The following is a 19,804-nucleotide window of genomic DNA, read 5'->3' on the forward strand; positions in this document are numbered from 1 at the left end:
GGACGCGCGCTCGGAAGCCGCGCTCCGTCATTTCCTCTCTCCACAGACAGGAGGGTGGGGACAAACAGCTGGTAAGTGATGCCGTGATCCGACCGCCGATCGGGCTGTTTTTCACACCAATAAACGCCTTTCCCGGAGCCACTACAGGTAGGACTTGTGAGCGTTAATTCCAGCCGCCCCGGAGCGGCCGCGAGCGCTTGTGTTTTGACGTGTTTGAGGTGTTTTTCAATCCGTGTCAGCGAGAGGTGCTAACGGCTAACTGAGATTAGCCCCATAAATACTGATGATTTTGTGTGAAATCATTTGAAACGTCAAATCGGTGTTGTTAAAAGAGTGAAACGGCAGCAGGACACAATTAAAGTGTTATTTAAGCGACATCAGGCGTGTATGTGGGTCGTTAAGGGGTTTTGGTTCATCTGTATCAGCATTGAGCCGTTTAAACCTCATCAAATCTGCTGCAGTCGGACTGTCTGATCTTAATTACTCCAATTAACGACGTGATTAACTGCCCCCGGTGTCTCTAAATTACACTGGGGCTGGAGACCCTTCAACGCCCTGAAAAGGCACTGATACGCTTCACTGCAGCCCTTTAACACCCTCATGACAGCCGACGGGTGACATACACACCCAAACCCCATTGGCGATGGCTTAGTGATTTTCAGGGTGTTTAAGTGTCAGACACAGTTGGATTTGGGTTGAACTGGACCATCCTGAAGATCAGATCAATGCATGATCCTGTCATCAGTAATCAGACATCATAATCAGGCCATCTCCAGCTCTAGTGGTAGTTTAACTCTGGGTAAGCAGTGTTATATGTTTTGTTTTTGTTTTTCTGGAATGAGTGTTCAAGGCATCACGGTCTGGTTTGTTGAAATGAATTTAATGTGTCAGTCAGAGGATCCGTCCGAGTGTCAGGAGGATCCAGATTCCTGTAGTGGTTCAGCTCAGAATATTTCAGGATATTTATACTCAACTGCACACCCGTGTAACCCTGTAAGTGGCTTAAATTACACGTTGCAGTGTGAAGTTAAATGTATTTGTCGCCTCATAAGTGAAAATGTTTCTGCTTTATTTTTATTGGATTTTATTTCGTTGATTTGAATGTGCTTTAGCATGTTTCAGAACCTAAATTTTACATTGCGTGCAACACAGGATCTATTGTTGGCATTTATGATTATTTGTGCTATTTATTAAGCCAGTGATGCACTGTGGTTGGTGCAAACTATATTTATCTTCTTTTTTTTTTTTTTGCATGTGAACTTGTTCATGTTGGCTTTGGTGGTTTCATGAAGAATCCGAAGGTTCTTTATAGTGAAACAGTTCTTTAACCCTCTGAGCCCTTTGATTTTAGGGTCACACTTTTGCAGTCAAAGGTGATCAAACAGCTGCACAATTAATAGAATTTCTAATCGTGATTACAATTACGGATGCCACGATTATGTAACTGTATCAAGGAGCAATTACACACACAAAAAAATGTCTGCTTACATCATTCTGCATGCTTAAGATGTTTTTTCGTTCTACAGGTTATCTTAAGGGTTTTTTTCATTTTAGTTTTAGTATAACATTATAATACCATGCATATTTTTACTTTTTTTTTAATTCAAATGTGCATAGTTGACATTTGAGGCTTAATGCTATAGAAAAGCAATACTGTTTGTACAGTTTGTTTGTATACTGTTGTAACAAGCAAGATTGTTTTTAGCTTGTTTATTTTCATATAAAAATATGGCAAGCAGTTGCTTTAAACAATGGTATAACGCTATTCAAAACATCATTCAATGTAAATTGTGATAATCGCAATTAATAATCGCAATTACAATTTCAAGAGAATAATCAGCAATTATGATTTTTTGTCATAATCGTGCAGCCCTACTTTGAAATGTAATTTTTTTCCCCCCAGGAAAATCAATGTAATACATTTTTGTTCAATAATATTTTTTGATTATTATTTAAAATTTTGAGGGGATTTTATGATACTATGCAATGTGTATACAATCTTTTATGAACACTTTTTTCCATTAAAATTAATATAATATTTTTGAAAAATTATTTTTCAATAATTGCAATATTTCAGATTAAAATAGAGTGAATGCCTTTAACATTTCCGAATCATGTCCATGATTTTTTTGAGTTCACATAGCTAATGCGACAAAAGTCACCAAGTATCATCCCATTCAGATGAAGCAAAAATTAAAAATATATCTGAAAATGTAAATTTTGTTTTGGTCAGTTTTGACCAAAGAGGCCAAGAGGGTTAAAAATGTTCTTCACACTAAGAAAAAATGTTTTTTTTTTTTTTTTAAGAACTGTTGACTGAAAGGTTCTTTCGGGTACCAAAAATGGTCTTCTATGACATTGCAGTGAAAACCTTTATTTTTAATAGTGTAGACTGGTTTCTTTTAGCGCGTGTAGTGTTGTTTATGGTTTTTGAGGATGAGGGCATGTCACACAATCTGTCAATGTTGACTTTCTAATTTGACTAGCTTCTACCAAGTGACAGATATTTTTTTGTCTCAAAATACTGAGTTTGATTAGATATATGTTTGACGTCAATAACTAAAAATATGGAAAGTATTTCTCCTCCTCGTTAGTTGGTAAACATTTATATAGGAAAAGTCGCATTGTTATTTGTATTTATCATGGTTTTTCCTGCTCTCTGTGACCAGTCAGAACAGACATGTGACCCACTAATGGAAACCACTGACGTACACTATTCACAAACTAAAAAAACAGCATTTTTACACTGTGTGATTGTGATCCTAATGGTTAGTTTCCACATTCCTCACCCTGGATTCCACAGAAGCCTGTGATTAGTTTGTTAGATGTCTGTGAGTAGGTCAATTACGCTCTATTCTGTGTGAACCTCATTGTGTTTTGCAACCAGGTTTTTCGTTAAGCCCTCTTTTGAAAAGTGCTGCGAGCAGACGGCCAGCCCCTCTGAGCTATTGTAGCCCGACTCTGGCAGTGGCTTCTCTGAGTTCATGTGGAATGTATTTCCTGTTTGGGTCCCTTCAGTTTGGGAATGAAAGAAAAAGCATGACTCGCTGCTTAATGGATGCTGCAGCAGCAGTACTAGTTATTTAAACAAGTGTTTCCTCATGATCGCCCGGAATGATTTTTTTCCTGACCTGTTGACAATGCAGGAATATTTTTATAGTCTGGGAGATTTTGCACTATACATAACATGGATTTGACCTATTTATGTGTGTAAGATTTTTAAAGGGGACCTATAATGCACCTTTCACAAGATGTAATATAAGTCTCTGGTGTCCCCAGAATGTGTCTGTGAAGTTTCAGCTCAAAATACCCCACAGATAATTTATTATAGCTTGTTAAATTTGCCCCTATTTGGTTCTGAGCAAAAACACTGCGTTTTTGTGTGTGTCCCTTTAAATGCAAATGAGCTGCTGCTCCCCGCCCCCTTTCCAGAAGAGGGTGGAGCTTTAACAGCTCAACAACAACAAAGCTGGAGAATCTCACGCAGCCAAAATGAGGAAAGTGTTCAGCCTTACATTGTTCAAACCGGAGTCGACACTGATGGAGAGACTCAGGAAGAAGTTACAACTTTTAGACGTTTCTGATTGGTTAGTGGATAAATTTATGTAGTTGCTGTGGAGTTGATTCAACTCATCCACTAGCATGTGCCGTCATGTTCATCTATTGTGCAAATCCAGCATTGAATTCACGCTCGTTTGTGAAGCAGTCCGACGTAAAATGACAACAACACTCTACTACAACAACTCTTCCTCTTCTTTAAAGCAGCCCAACAAGGCCACACCCCCTTTGTTGTGTGTTCTCGGGGGCGGGATTTATGTAAAATGTAGGGTTAGTGATGTCACCAAACCGTGAAGAAGCTTGTTGTAGTCCCTACCAGCCGTTTGTTGTTGTCGTTGTAACTTTGCAGATGTTGTTTATGACACACTAACTAAAGTAAAAAAAAAGTGAAATCATAATCAACCACCCCTCTAAAGGCGCAGTAAGAGATTTCTGATTTTTGATTTCACCAAAACAAACACGCCCCATGCAAAAGGATCACATAATCTCGATAGCTCCACCCCTAAATTCTCAAACATTCTATGTAACACAGGCACCTCCCCCCTAATGAGTGGACACGCCTCTTACTGCTGATTGGCTGAAGTGTGTTGTGTTGCTCGGTCTGATCCACTTTCAGCAGCGTTTCTCAGAAATCGCTTACTGAACCTTTAACCAAGTTTAGTGTTTTGTTCTTCCCTCTTATTTAAAATATTTTGATGGTTTAGTCAAATTTTAGTGTCATTACAAGTAAATATCCCCTCCGGACATCACTTTTGGTCACTACTTAGAATCAAACCTGTGAGAATGATGCTTCAAGCATATGTTTTGCATTTGTTCCCAGATGCTTTGAAATGGTATTTCTGTATATGTTACACATCATGCACAAGATGTACGGTGCATAACTGCGTCTTGTGAAACACAATCACGTCTGTTTCTTTATTTGACCAGTGTTTGGAATATGAGCAGTGGTGTTGGCTAATACTGTTGCTATGGCAATAATGCTCAGGTCAGCTGCGAGCCAGTGGCCAAACATGCTGTTTTCATGGACTTTCAGTTCTCTTAAACTGAAGCCTCGTTCTTTGAGCAACTTTTGCTCTTATAACAGTCTGTGAATGTAAAAATGTTTTTCTTAGACTTCTAGCTCAGTTGAGAGGGACGTTTCAAGGTTGCATGCATTTAGGTTTGGATACATCGAGAGCCAGAGGTCTGTGTGTGTGTGTGTGTGCGCGCGCTGCTGGCTGGGCCAGCGGGCTGAAAGATATCCCACTAACAAAGCATTCCAGTGTTGTTTCGGAATATGCTGCATTCTCTTGCTGACTGCTATTGCAGTTTAGAATGTCACAATGGAATCTTTTCATGGGGGAAGGGCGTGTGTGTGTTTCTAACAAAGTCAGATTAGCAGTTCTCACTCTTTATGGATTATTTTTAAGTACTAACTTTTGTCTGAAGCCGAACTTAAGTAGCCTAATCTTTTTAGGTGACGTTTATCTAAAAGTTTGCACTTTTTTTAAAAAAAAAAAGTAGTGTTATAGAAGTATTGAGCTTTCAGCTTTTCAAGTTTTTGTTTTTTTTGGTGCTTTTCTCTTTTAGTGGCTTCAGCACTTTGAATTCTCAGTCTTTACTAAATGAATCGCATTAACTCACTGTAAAACAATCAATTTTCCAAGGCTGGGCATTAACACAGATTTCAAGAATCGATTAGATTCTATTGTTTATATCAATTTGTTTGGGGGGGAAAAAGTGTCATGAAAAAAGAGAGATTTATTCAAACATACAATAAATGTGACATCTTTAACAGGTTAAGTAAAAATATAATGAATATATAAAAATCAGATTTATTGCCAAGCATGCTTACACACTGAATTTGTCTTGCGTGACAGAGCTCCAGTGCACAGAGAGAATGAAAATAATAAGATAAATACAGATAATAAAAATAGATAAGTACACAATAGACAAAATATATGTGTGTTATACACAGATTTCAAGAATTGATTTGATTCTTATGTTTAAGCCCAAAGTATACTTTGGCCGTCCACGTGACATAATTTTTGTCATCAGGAGGCTTTAGATTCTACTGTGATTCCGATTTGATAGATTCGTTTTGAAAAAATAAATAAATAAATAAATAAAATAATACAAAATCATGCACTATACATGTCAGTTTTTCTTAAAGGTGTCCTAGAATTAAAAATTGAATTTATATTGGCATAGTTAAATAACAAGAGTTCAGTACATGGAAAAGACATACGCTGAGTTTCAAACTCCATTGTTTCCTCCTTCTTATATAAATCTCATTTGTTTAAAAGACCTCCGGAAAACAGGCGAATCTCAACATATTGGGGGTGTACGCCCCCAATGTTTGCATATGCCAGCCCATGATCGAGGCATTACACAAGGGTAGTTAGTATTACACAAGGGCAGAACGTCTGGATGTGCACAGCTGAATAATCAGACTAGGTAAGTAAGCAAGGAAAACAGCGAAAAATGGCAGATGGAGCAATAATAACTGACATGATTCATGATAACATGATATTTTTAGTGATATTTGTAAACTGTCTTTCTAAATGTTTTGTTAGCATGTTGCTAATGTACTGTTAAATGTGGTTAAAGTTACCATCGTTTCTTACTGTATTCACGGAGACGAGCTGTCGTTATTTTCATTTTTAAAAAATTTGCTGTCTGTATAATTCATAAACACAACTTCATTCTTTATAAATCTCTCCAACAGTATAGCATAGGGGTGCAACGGATCAAAGAACTCACGGTTCGGATCGTTTCTCGGATCAGAGTCACGGATCGGATCATTTTTCGGACCAGCAAAAAAAAAGACAAGACAAATAAACATAAGTTTTGTCTTTTTGTTTATTAACACTTTTAAATTATTAAATTAAAATATATAAAAAATATATAAAATGTGATGAAGTGGGCGGTTATCGTCACATAGCTCTCCGTTCCCCTGGACGTCCACCCGTCTGTCGTGAGCGCAACAGAGGATGCTCGGGTTAGTTCATCCACAACTTTTTTCTTCTCCTGCTCATAAAGATCTGGCACAATCTTTTCGCTGAAGTGGGTGCGCGACGGGATGTTGTAACGTGGCTTAATAAGCACTTTCAGCATGTGTTTAAAGCCCTCGTTTTGCACAACCGAATTTGGCCTCATGTCTGCACCTATAAACACACCAATAGCGTTTGTGATGGCTTTAGCCCGGTCTGATTGTGCAACAAGGGGCTGCTTAAATGCCGCGGTGATAAGCGGTTGTTGAGCAGCCTTCGTTTTCACTCCTGTCAGTGAAACACCGGTGTGATGTCGCTTCAAATGCGTGGCCATGCTTGATGTGTTTCCACTGTGATATGGCTTTCTTGTGCCACAGTGCCTACACACTGTCACGGTTTTATCCACTAACCTCTTTCCTTCATCATTATATTTGACAGGGAAGCCAAAATGCTCCCATACAGGGGATTTAAATGACGCGGGGCATTCAAGCTCCTCCGTTCCTCCGCTCGCCATGACCACGCTGTGTGTGGACTGTATATGCGCACAACTTTTTTTTTCATAAATCAATCCGCGGATCACGTGTGTGCCGAACCGAAGATATTGATCCGAACGGATCACGGATCAATGATGATCCGTTGCACCACTAGAATAGCATTAGCCGTTAGCCACGGAGCACAGCCTAAAAAGATTCATTCAGAATCAAATGTAAACACCCAAATAAATACAATACTCACATAATCTGGTGCATGCATTCTGTATGCATGACGAACACTTTGTAAAGATCCATTTTGAGGGTTATATTAGCTGTGTAAACTTTGCTTATGCACTGTTTAAAGCAAGCGCGAGCTCTTGGGGCGGAGAGCGCGCGATTTAAAGGGGCCACAACCTGAAATAGGCCCCAAAATAGTCAGTTAAAAAAATCTATGGGGTATTTTGAGCTGAAACTTCACAGACACATTTAGGGGACACCTTAGATTTATATTACATCTTTAAAAAAAAAAAGTTCTAGGGCACCTTTAATTAAAATCATTAAATTAAAGCTATAAACTATACAGGGAACGCTGGTACATTACTACAATATTAAAAGTTAAAATAAAAAATGAGTTTAAATTCAATTACTATTTATTTAGAGCTGCACATTTTTTGGATAAATTAAGAATAGTGATCTTTTTTGTACATTTCTGTATCTGTCAACATTCCTTCTGATGTTCATTCATGTTTATTTTGTGATATAATTCGTAGTAAGAGGAAGAGATGATCGGTTCACATGCTTTTTGAACTGAGGCCCTTAAAGAGCAACAAAACCACATTCATTGTTTGAAATTTGTGATAAAATTGACAGGCTTTGAAATCTGAGACTTAAGAACAAAGCTTATTATATTGTTTTACCATCCCAAAAAATGTAAGGTGAAACTTTGTTTCATCTATTGCGATTTGATCGAATCATACAAAGTTGGGTGTTACTGTGGATGTGCTGTGCTGTTTTTTGTTTCAAACTGAGATCATGATTCTCCCACTATTCTGCTCCCAAAAATTAAAGGTGATGATACACAGGGCAACTTTTTGAGCAATGTTGCCGGGCAATTTTGCCAAGCGATGTTGCTTGGGCACTTTCCCATTGAGAATGGGCAACAAATTTCTATCTGGATACGTTAGATCGAAATTTGTTTCCCATTCTCAATTGGAAAGTGCTCAAGCATCATCGCTCTGTGACATTGTCCGGCAACATTGCTCAAAAAGTTGCCCCATGTATCATCATCTTACATTTACATGACAACGATGTACTAAAAACGGAAAAGTTGATAAACGCCAAACACGCATGCCTGTAAACTAAACACGTAATACGCGTGTGCATGCCGTCAGCGTTTTCACAGATTCATGTTTTTTGTAGTTTACACAGAGATTGTAATAGTATCGTTTTCAAAATTTTGCATTTTGAAACCCATTTTCAAGAGTTTGCATTGTTAGGCACCCAAAACGCTGATAACGTGTAAATGAATGGCCAAAACTCACAAAAGGTTTTACGTTTTTAGTTGAAAAAGGTTTTGTGTAAACAGCCAGTTTCGTGTAAACAAAGCGTATTCTGTTGTAGTGTTCCTCGCACCTTTCCGTCCATTTCCACTAAGAAAAGGCGGTTCCGGGCCGTTTCAGGTACAATGCAAAGACTTTTTCTTTGTTCAATTTGCACAATGAACATGAGTTGAGCTCTTAATTTTGAACTCTCAAAGTGCACCAGATTAATGAATTTATTTTTATAATGTACAACATTTTTTTAAGGGGGGGGGGCATGACCTCAGACCCCTATAGATTGAGGTCCACCTGCTGCAAGCTGGTGGACTATCTTCTTATTAAAATACCTACAATATGTGCTTATAAAAAATTGTTTTCTTCAGACGTTTTACGACCGCAGTACACTTACGTGTGTGCACATGATCAGGATTTTACCACCTCCGCCTCATTTTGAGCCAGGAAAAACCCTGTATCCGAACTATAAACTTTTATCCCAGTACTCCTGTGATTAATATGAATATTTTTAACACAGAAATAATGACACAGTGATGTTGAAAAGACTGTGAAGCTGTTTCACACCTATACATGACAACGTCTCTCTCTGGGTCAGCAGCAGCATCAACGCAGATCTGAATGTTCTGCTGTAATTTTGTCAAAGGTTTAATGAACACAGGAAAATCATTGTCATTCAGGAATAATATCGCATGGGTGTTTGAATCGAGATCACAATCTTTTTATGATTAATCGTGCAGCTCTATATTTTTTGATATAATAATCAACACTCATGTACAAACATGCATATATTTAGCAAAAGTCTCCCTTTCTGAGGTAAATGTAACATTACGTGACATTTACTGACATTATGTGATGTTTTACTGACGTCATTCCATGGTTGAAACACTGATTGAGTGATTACGTGAGACATGATTCATTTCTGTATCTGTCAACATTCCTTCTGATGTTCATTCATGTTTATTTTGTGATATAATTCGTAGTAAGAGGAAGAGATGATCGGTTCACATGCTTTGTCCCTACAGCGAAATGTCATGCCACATTAAAGAGCAACAAAACCACATTCATTGTTTGAAATTTGTGATAAAATTGACAGGCTTTGAAATCTGAGACTTAAGAACAAAGCTTATTATATTATCGTTTTACCATCCCAAAAAATGTAGCGTGAGACTTTGTTTCATGTATAGGGATTTGATTGAATCATAAAAAGTGGGTGTAACTTTGTATTATGTACCAGAATGGTGTCAGGTGGATGGAGAACAAGGATCTGTTACAGCAACTAAAGGTGGAGCAAGTTTTGATTCCAATTTATAAACCCAAAATTATTCTCTTTGAAATGTGGACTGATAAAATCATTCAAAGTGAGACCATAAACATGTCGTAAATTAGAGTCCATTTTGATTGCATGTTGACTTAAGTATTAAAATAGAACATTGTGGGTTATCGCAATAAAACATAACCCACTTATATTCCAATCAACATGCAATTATTTAAACTTTCAGTCATACAGTTTGGCATAATATGTATTACCTCAGATTTGTAGGGGTTTTTTTCCCCCTCAAATCAGCCGTCCGTCAGCTCCCCGATGATGTCATTTGAAAAACAGGTGTTGCAGGAAGGACTCTCAGTTTCAGCGAGTTTCACAGAGGGTTCAGTTTCGCCCTCCGCAAACATGTCCTCGCGGGAAGCAGGGCTTTCCTCGACGTGCGCTGCGGGCTGTGCTGTTTTTTTTCATTAGCCAAAGCTTTTGAGGAACAAAGAGCACATTCTAAACTCAAAACAAATGACTTCTCTCACTGTTACGAGTTTATCCACGGCAGAATCGGAGCCATCAGGACTGCTTTTTAGTAAGCAGTGAGGTCATTCGGCATGAATGCAAGACTCTTTTGTTTTAAGCTTTGTGTTCGCAGAGGTCACGTTGTTCCAAGTTTTCCAAAGGGCGCGAGAGGAAAGTCTTCCCTCAAATGTTTTTGTTTAAATGTTACATTGTTGTTTAATGATGGATCTGGGATTTCTTATGGGCTGTAAAAGTGTATGAGGAAATACATTTGGCCTCTATCAATTAGTTGTCATTGGAGTCATAATGGTGTTTCAGATTTTGTTTGGGATGCCTGCATGTAGCCATGTCATTCCCAAACATTCAAACGCATCTTATTGCGATCGTGAAGTTTGAATTTGCGCCAACACAAACAAGATTTGAAAGCTGCAACATGAGAGTGAGCAAATGAGTTTTTATTTTTGGATCACTTTAAACGTTTTGTGCATTCCTGTACAAATTGTCCCAAATAGTTATGATCATACAGATTTAGATACTTGGTTTGGCTTGATATCTGGAAGTGCGATGGATTTGGATGGGGTTATGTGGGATAGTTTCTGTTTGGTTTCTGAGGTAACCAGCCTAAACTCGTTTGCTTGTCTACTTTCCCTTGTGTCTAATTTCCTGAGGGAAGAAAACTCAAGCAGTCTTGTCTTCATTAATATTTCTGACTTCTGCTAAAATTGTGAAAATGTTCCATTTTAAAGTGTAGTATCTTCTCAGCTCTGTATTTACCAGAATGTACATGCATGTTACTATGTTTTTGGATGTTACCAATGGTTTCAAGTCATGTACTTCCATGGTACACCAAGGTATTTGAAAGTATACCATGTAAATGCCTTGGTATGTGAATCTTAACCATTCCGGAAAAGGGCGGAGCTTTAACAGCTCACGCTTCGGTTGCATACATAGCATAGCTGTTTACCAAAAAGAGCCATTCACACCCGGCTAACGTTTATGATTGCTATCAAATGCTTGTGAATGGTCTAATATTTTTTCCAAAATATCACTCGGACAGAAACTCTTTTAACAATCGAGTTTGCCAGGGTCAACTTGCAGGCTATCCAAGCTAACGAGACTCTAAATAGTGTTCAGTGCTCGTCTGTGCAGCCAACGACAGAACGGCTAGCATGCTTTGCTCCAACTTTTGCCATTGCGTTAGAACTGGTACATCGTTTGAGCTTGCGAAAGCAAAATGGCGTTCTGTGGGTGGAAACGTGTAGATTAAGGGGCGGTATTATAATAAGATCCTCTTCCTACATGATAATGGGAGCGAAATCTGAGCAGCTCTTTTTTTTTTTTTTTTTTTTTTTTTTTTTTTTTTTACATGCTTACAGAGAAAGGCTTGCCAAAACAAAGTTCCTGGGTTGACCTTTTTCACATTTTCTGGGTTGGTAGATGCACCAGGGACCCGATTATAGCTCTTAAACAAGGAAAAAGTCCCCTTTAAGTTTGTTTTTGTCTTAGCTTTAATATATTTCAGTTTAATTTTAGTAATGTTAGTATTTCAACCTAAACTTACTTTACTAATTTTTATCTAATATTTTAGTTCAGCTTTATTTAAATAAACAAAAGTGATTTTTAATAGTTATTGTAAACAATAACAACACTAGTCCAAACAGAGATTTGTGCATTAATACGGCCTGAGCTCATAAACTCGTGGGATATTTTTATGGTGTCTGGTTCAGTTCTGTTGGGTATCAAGGAATATAAAATGTGTTTTGCTATAGGAAAAGTACAGGATAAAGCCAGATAAACTGGAGAGCAGGGAAATGTTTCACACATTTATAATCAAGCTTGCTCTTTAACACGCCTGTCGTCTTTACAGTTTTTCATCTGAATGCTGCATTTAGAAACCATCACAGCCGCAGAAACCATTTCCATCAGAAAAATCACAGAGTCCTCAGACACCCAGAAGACTTTTTATCCACGTCAGGCCTGCTACCGAGCCAAGTAGCAGAGATGGCCATCATTCCCACAATGCACTACGAGCGTGTGAAACCTGAGCCGTGCTCTCTTTTGGCGTATAGCTGAAATGGAGTCATAAGTTGGAGCAGGGGTCTGAATTCAGGGGGTCATGCGCTGTTACCAGGCCTGAGACGCACGTAAAACAGGAATTCTGGAGAGATACTGTACGTGACTGATATGGAACAGAGCCTTTGTTTGTCAGGGAAACTTTGTGAGGATCTATAAAGGTATTGTTAGTTCTGGTATTGTTGCTGTACTGCTGTCAGATCCAGTTTCTTGTTGGGATTCTTGTGTTTTCTATAGCTTCTCTTATTTTTGTTTTACTGGGTTGTGTAAAAGTGTACGGTACTGATATGTTGACAATTATAGGCGCCATACGCTGACATAAGCACATATGACAGCTGCGTGCAGCACGTGTCGATATGGGGGTCTCGGCTGTGTGTAACACTTGTGTTGTGTTCGCCTGTTGTCCGTCTTCTGAATGGGATACTCCAGAAATAATTCCACAGACGCTCTGGAGTCAGTGAAACGCTTAAAGGTGCATAAATAGATCCATAGAATGATATGTTATATTGATCCTTGAGAAGAAATGACATGGAACAGGCAACTTTCTAGAGCAGAGTGACACGATTAATGTAATAAAGCCACTTTACAGTGATTTTACCACTGGTGTTCTTAGGCACAACATGAAGTGTGGGAAAATCACAGTAATGCATTGGCTTATGCTTCAATAAAATGGTGAAAATAGTCGTTTGACAACATCGTAAATTATGTATTATATATTTCTTTAGCCTCACTGTAGGCTGACATAAGAAACATAATGATCAATGATAGAGGAATTTGTATTGCATTTTAGTTTTGTTTTATTTTAGCATGCAAGAAGTTGCATCTCTGAATTAATTCCCTTCAAACTAAAATGAATAAATCAGCATAATTATTTAGGGCTTCTTAAGATAGACTAGTTGAGTTTTTTAGTGTGCTAAATCAACTTTTTTTCTTTTTTCAGCCCAACCCATTAGACCAAAGATTTAGTACTATTTAGTTAATATTTTAATAATTCTCTGACAGCCATTAAGTGGTCACATGACATAAAGGGAGACCAAAAAGATGTAATCTGATTTACATTTTTATGATTTAATGTATTAATAGGTTTTCATTAACTCACGAACCCTCTGCAGTTCCATCAGGTAGGGCCCTATAAAATACACTTTTTTTCAACAGAGACAGCCTTTTTTTTCCAAATTCTGTTCAATAGTTAAAATAAATGTTATTATTCAAAAAGCATATCTAAACAATTGAAATCATGAAACTTATACAATTTAACAGCAATTAAAAGTTGAACAAAAATTACATTTTTAGGGCTTTATGAAATACTTTTTTTCTCACTCCGTTTTATTTTTTACCAAATTCTGTTTTAATTTTTCTGGATTCCATTTTAATGATTTAATCAAAACATGTCTATTTAATTGAATTAATAAAAAAGCAACTTAATGTATTAATTTGTTTACAATATTAGGTAGTAGTACATGAAGTCATAGGCCTACATAGGCCTAGTAATACAGCATTAATATTTTTCTGTCACACGTTGAAGCAAACTTTTATTTTGACAGGCTGCCACGAAGAGCTTGAAGTTTGATTTAAATGTACCCACCTAATTTTAATTTATTCATCCAAAATTTGACAAATTCCATGACATTCCGTGTTATACAGTAAAATACGTTTTTTTAATTAATGGATTTATTGATTCTGTCCATGGAAATCATAGGGCTCTTCTCACGTACCCCAGATAAAACCGTAATACTGTTAAACATAAGAGAAATCTAGTAGGCAGCTGTTGAACATCTAGTTTATCATAACTCATCCCCAAAATCAGATGTTTTACTGCAGCTTCAAGCTGGGTTTGTCTAATCAGATTTCCTCAAGAACTATAGCTTTTGAAGTGTGACGGTTTTTGGAGATTTTGTTAAACGTGTTTGCTCTGATTGGACAACCGACCAAAACCTGTCTGGAAAACATTTGTGGAATTCAGCTGAGCGTGTGCTGCCGGTTTGTCACTTTTGTTGAGTTTCCCAAACTAGCTGTATTTTACTGCAGGTATGATTGTCTGAAGGCTCATCTGTGTTATAAATGACGTCCTGATCTTCCTTCGACGTTCAACAAGACGAAAGCCATCCTCTCTGTCTGTGTCTTTGGACGGATAATGATCCACCTTTCTGTGCGGAGGGGAACATTCCTGCGCTTCATTAGTAACAGATGTGAAGGACGATTTCAAAGTGTGTCCTGTGAGCGGAAAGCAGCGCTGTGCTGTGATGGGACGGACAGTTGTGTTTTGGTGTTTTATTATTCATGTAAGGGGTCAGTTGTTTTGCCCGACAGGAACTGCGCAGCGGCTGGTGGATCATGGACAACAGCTGCCCGCGGCTCGATCGCCAGTTCTTCCGTTCCTACACAGGCCTTTTGTTGGTTTAATATAGCGGGAACCTGTAGTCAGTAAATATCTATTTACCTGGTGTATATTTATATATAATAATTATATTTATATTTAAATAACATTAAATCATAAAAATGCTATAGCCTTTAGAATTCAACGAACAATCCCTTTAACTGCTGTGTATCTGTGTGCATCTCCGGATAAATGTGTTTGACAAATTACTTCTTGCTTTTGTGTACCTTATTCTGTTAGTTTTAGGATCGTTGTGGAATGGAAGCTTGTTTCCGCCATAATCATTATCTCACAATTCTGACTTTTTTTCTCAGAATTACATGATATAAAGTGAAATTGTGAAATATAAACTCATAATTTATGTCCAATTGTTAGGGGAAAAAAGACTGCCGTTTTTTTTTTTTTTTCACTTCATAACATAAAATCTCACAATTGTGAGAAATAAAGTCAGAATTGCGACTTTATAACTTGCGATTCTGACTTTATATTATGCAATTCTGATTTTATATCTCACAATTCTGACTTTATATCACGCAATTCTGACTTTATATCTCGCAATTCTGACTTTATATCTCGCAATTCCGACTTTATATCTCGCAATTCCGACTTTATAACTCTCAATTCTGACTTTATATCTCGCAATTCTGACTTTATATCTCGCAATTCTGACTTTATATCTCGCAATTCTGACTTTATAACTCAATTCTGACTTTATATTTCGCAATTCTGACTTTATAACTCACAATTCTGACTTTATATCTCGCAATTCTGACTTTATATCTCGCAATTCTGACTTTATATCTCGCAATTCTGACTTTATATCTCGCAATTCTGACTTTATATCTCGCAATTCCGACTTTATAACTCAATTCTGACTTTATAACTCACAATTCTGACTTTATATCTCGCAATTCTGACTTTATATCTCGCAATTCTGACTTTATATCTCGCAATTCTGACTTTATATTTCGCAATTCTGACTTTATAACTCACAATTCTGACTTTATATCTCGCAATTCTGACTTTATATCTCGCAATTCTGACTTTATAACTCAATTCTGACTTTATCACGCAATTCTGACTTTATATCACGCAATTCTGACTTTATATCTCGCAATTCTGACTTTATATCTCGCAATTCTGACTTTATATCTCGCAATTCTGACTTTATAACTCGCAATTCTGACTTTATAACTCGCAATTCTGACTTTATATCTCGCAATTCTGACTTTTTTTCTCAGAATTACATGATATAAAGTGAAATTGTGAAATATAAACTCATAATTTATGTCCAATTGTTAGGGGAAAAAAGACTGCCGTTTTTTTTTTTTTTTTCACTTCATAACATAAAATCTCACAATTGTGAGAAATAAAGTCAGAATTGCGACTTTATAACTTGCGATTCTGACTTTATATTATGCAATTCTGATTTTATAACTCAATTCTGACTTTATATCTCGCAATTCTGACTTTATATCTCGCAATTCTGACTTTATATCTCGCAATTCTGACTTTATATCTCGCAATTCTGACTTTATATCTCGCAATTCTGACTTTATAACTCGCAATTCTGACTTTATAACTCGCAATTCTGACTTTATATCTCGCAAAAAAAAAGTCAGAATTGTGAGATAGTCACAATTACTTTTTATTTTTTATTTGTTTTTATTTAGTGGAAACAAGCTTCCATATTTTGGACTGAAACAAGCCTGCAACGATACTATCTGGTTGATTTTGTCGAAGGCTTGTCTGTGTACTGTGGTCTGATACTAGTATTTCACTTTTGTAACACAATAAGAATCTGCACTGACAGAGGAAGCTCTGAACTTTATTTAGCACGAGACCTTCAGCACAGATGATCCATCATCACAAGACTTCCTTTTCATCTTTTCTCTGGGCCGTGGCACTTCCCATCCGTCTCCCATTCGTCTGGTGTCTGAAGTATGAGGTGCCATGCGTGCCACCCTGTTTCCACTGTTGTGTGTTATTGAGCAGGTAAAGCAGTGAACTCTTTGACCCGGTTGGCACTGAAATCACTTTAATCCACAGGGTTTACAGACAGGAACTGCGCTCGCCCATTCCTTGTCATACGCTCGAAGGCTGGGCTTTCACAGGAGACAGACGTCTGCTCTTCTCTTTCTGAAAGACACCAGATGCTCGCACAGGGAGCCTGTCTCTGTTGTCTAAAGGTGACACGAGTGTTTGTGCTGCGATTGGCCCTGTTGTGCAAGTGAGCAAGTGTTTTCCTAGATAGCTGCTTGTTGTTTGTCAAAGGAAGTGAGATTTTGAGGTCACTGGAACACGGCAGATAAACAGAAGGGACTTCTGGATTGTTTTATGCTGGTTTAACGGCACAAGAAGTTACTTTAGTACAATGACAGTGGAAAAAAGACACTTTTTTTTATCTGCTGAAATGTGGACTAGAGCAAAATCTATTCCTTAAAATCTAATAATAATAATAATAATAATAATTCAATGTTTTAATAAAAAGTATTATTAATTTTTTTAAGAAATCTCACACAATCAAGATATTGTTTTCATCTATATTTTAATATAGATGTGTACAGCATCTAATTAGAAAAAAAAAAATGCTGTTCTGATTATTTTCATGCGATTTACATTTTAAAATATTTTGTTTAAATTGTCAGTTTTATGAATGAATTTAATTAATATACACTATTTTTGATGATATATTTCAGTGCTTCCCACAGGTTTGAAATAATACTTGCGGTGGTAGCCGGGCGAAAAATCCTCCTATTACCCACGGCACAAAAATGGTCTACTACATGTGACAAACAAATAATGTGATTTTTAACAGTATTTTTATTTATTGAAATTAATTTTAATTACATAGCATATTACATTTAATTACATACTAATATTATGCATTGTAAATTATGCAAAATTACAGCATTTAAATGGTTCACCTTTTCCTATGTTCTCCTTGCTGTCATATAGTGTCTCTCTCAGTGAATAGGACACAGATTTTAGTAGTAAAATTTATAAAATGAATAATATATGTGTCAAATAATTGTCTTAGTCTTTTCTTCCTGTGGGGGAGACTACAATAATTTATTATGAATTAAATGGAAATCAAATTAAATACAATTTATTGTGTAACCAAAATACCAATAATGCCCAAAATAAAAAGAAAAAACTTAGCGTGTGACTTTTAATTATAAACAAGCCCGAAATACACTGGGACTCTTATTTTGAAATGTCTGTACTATTGCAGGCTGATCCTTCAGATTCTTAGGCCATGAAGTAGACTTTGTAATAATTCATCAACTTGAGTTCATTAGCAATCGCTTGGCATAAATCTGCACTTTTCATTGATTGAAAATCACTTTGAAGCAGTCTGAAGCGCTGTTGCACGAGCTTGTAGAACATGCAACAGCGTTGCCTTGTGACTTTGCAAAATGCAGCGCCCATGGGAATGTCAGCGGAAGTAAACAGTTCTGACGTACACATAACGAGCAGGTACGAAATGGAAAATGTAGGTAGCTTAATCTGTGGTGTTTCTGTCAAACGATTAATTGCGATTAATCGCATCCAAAATAAAATGTGTGTGTTCTGTATATTTATTGTGTGTGTATATTTAAATACACGCACATGCATCTATATATTTAACAAAAATATTTATATAATGTTATATAAATTTTATATATACATGTTTACATGTACATATTTATTAAATATACACGTGTGTTTGTATATACATAATACAGTACACACACACATATATATGTCATGTAAACACAAATTTGGATGCGATTAATTGCTTGACAGCATGAACACAAACAAGTTATGTTTACATTAATTCTTGAGGTCTAACAAACAATTTCCCTCCCAATTAATAGTATGAAATGCATATCATGATGAATACAAATGTTAAATAATTTTATTGTAATCATATTTTTGGCCATATCGTCCACTAATAGTGTTTTCCAAATGATAGTTTTTCTTCTAGTCCATGTGTTGTCTTTTATAATGTTGCATGTTTCACGCAGGACAGGTTTTTGTTTAAAAAAAAAAAAAAAAAAAAAAAAGCCCTCCGGCAACTGTGTCTGTCACCTGAAACATGACAAATTTAGCAGTTAAAATGAGAGAAATCCTGCAGCATTATTTTTTTTTGTTCAGCTCATGCAAATCTGACGGGACTCTTTGCATAATGACAGACCGAAACAACACATCTCTCATGGGTTTTTCCTGCTGGTTTTGAATTGCAGATATTGTGACGGGCTACGGGCCCTGTCCTGTTCTTCAGACAGTACGATGCTATGCTCCTTCTGATCCTCTTGTGTTCTGTCAGGTTTGAATAATGAGGGTCAGACATTGCTTTTTCTTGACGTAAGGCCTATTGTGATTTGTTGTTTCAGTGTGTTCTGTTATATAGAAGCGTTTACTCATGCATTACTTACTGTTGCACATAGTTGGTTACGGCAATTTAAAGGGACGTCTAATACTAAATAAATAAACTTTAAGCACCTAAACATGCTCCATTTGACATGAATAATTCCTCAAGTCATGTGTCTTGTTGATGAGTGTGCTGAGTATTTATAGAGTTTATATTTTTAGCTTTTATTTTTATATTTTTATTTGGTTTAGTATTTTTTTTTTCATTATCGTCTCCATTTAGCATTAATTTTCAGTTTTAATTATTTTAGTACTTCAACAACATACTTATTTAGTTTTATAGGTTTAAGTTTTATCATCTAATATTTTTTATTTTATTTTAGCTTTATTTCATTAACAGAATGATTTCGGACACTGGTTCTGTGCTGTTACTTTACTAAGTGATCAGACACACACTTTTTACCTGGTGAACTTACAGTAAAAATAATTTATTTGTTTGCATATAATTTAGGCCGCATGCAGTTGATTTAATGTCCACTAGAGAAACTGTACTGCAATCAGTGTGCCGTTTAGAAATAAACATCTGATCAAATCTGCATGAAATGCTTGGAAACAAATGTCAAAACACATCCTCCCTTGTGATATCTCACTGACATTCTCTTTGTCTC

The 19,804-nt window shown here is 36.6% G+C and overlaps 1 protein-coding gene across 4 annotated transcripts in view; it reads left to right on the forward strand.

The window, feature by feature from the left end:
- Positions 1–19,804, forward strand: part of LOC137023478 (granule associated Rac and RHOG effector protein 1-like) — a 40,804-nt gene continuing 21,000 nt past the window's right edge. The window contains exon 1 of one of the 4 annotated variants that reach the window (XM_067390639.1): positions 1–71. The gene's annotated coding sequence lies outside the window, so the exon portion shown is untranslated. Of the gene's footprint in view, positions 148–16,410; positions 16,776–17,929; positions 18,261–19,804 lie in introns of those variants that run through there. The other 3 variants (XM_067390638.1, XM_067390641.1, XM_067390640.1) reach the window with 3 other exon arrangements.

The sequence above is a fragment of the Chanodichthys erythropterus genome, chromosome 7 (assembly GCF_024489055.1).
Source record: "Chanodichthys erythropterus isolate Z2021 chromosome 7, ASM2448905v1, whole genome shotgun sequence".
NCBI classification, from domain to species: domain Eukaryota; kingdom Metazoa; phylum Chordata; class Actinopteri; order Cypriniformes; family Xenocyprididae; genus Chanodichthys; species Chanodichthys erythropterus.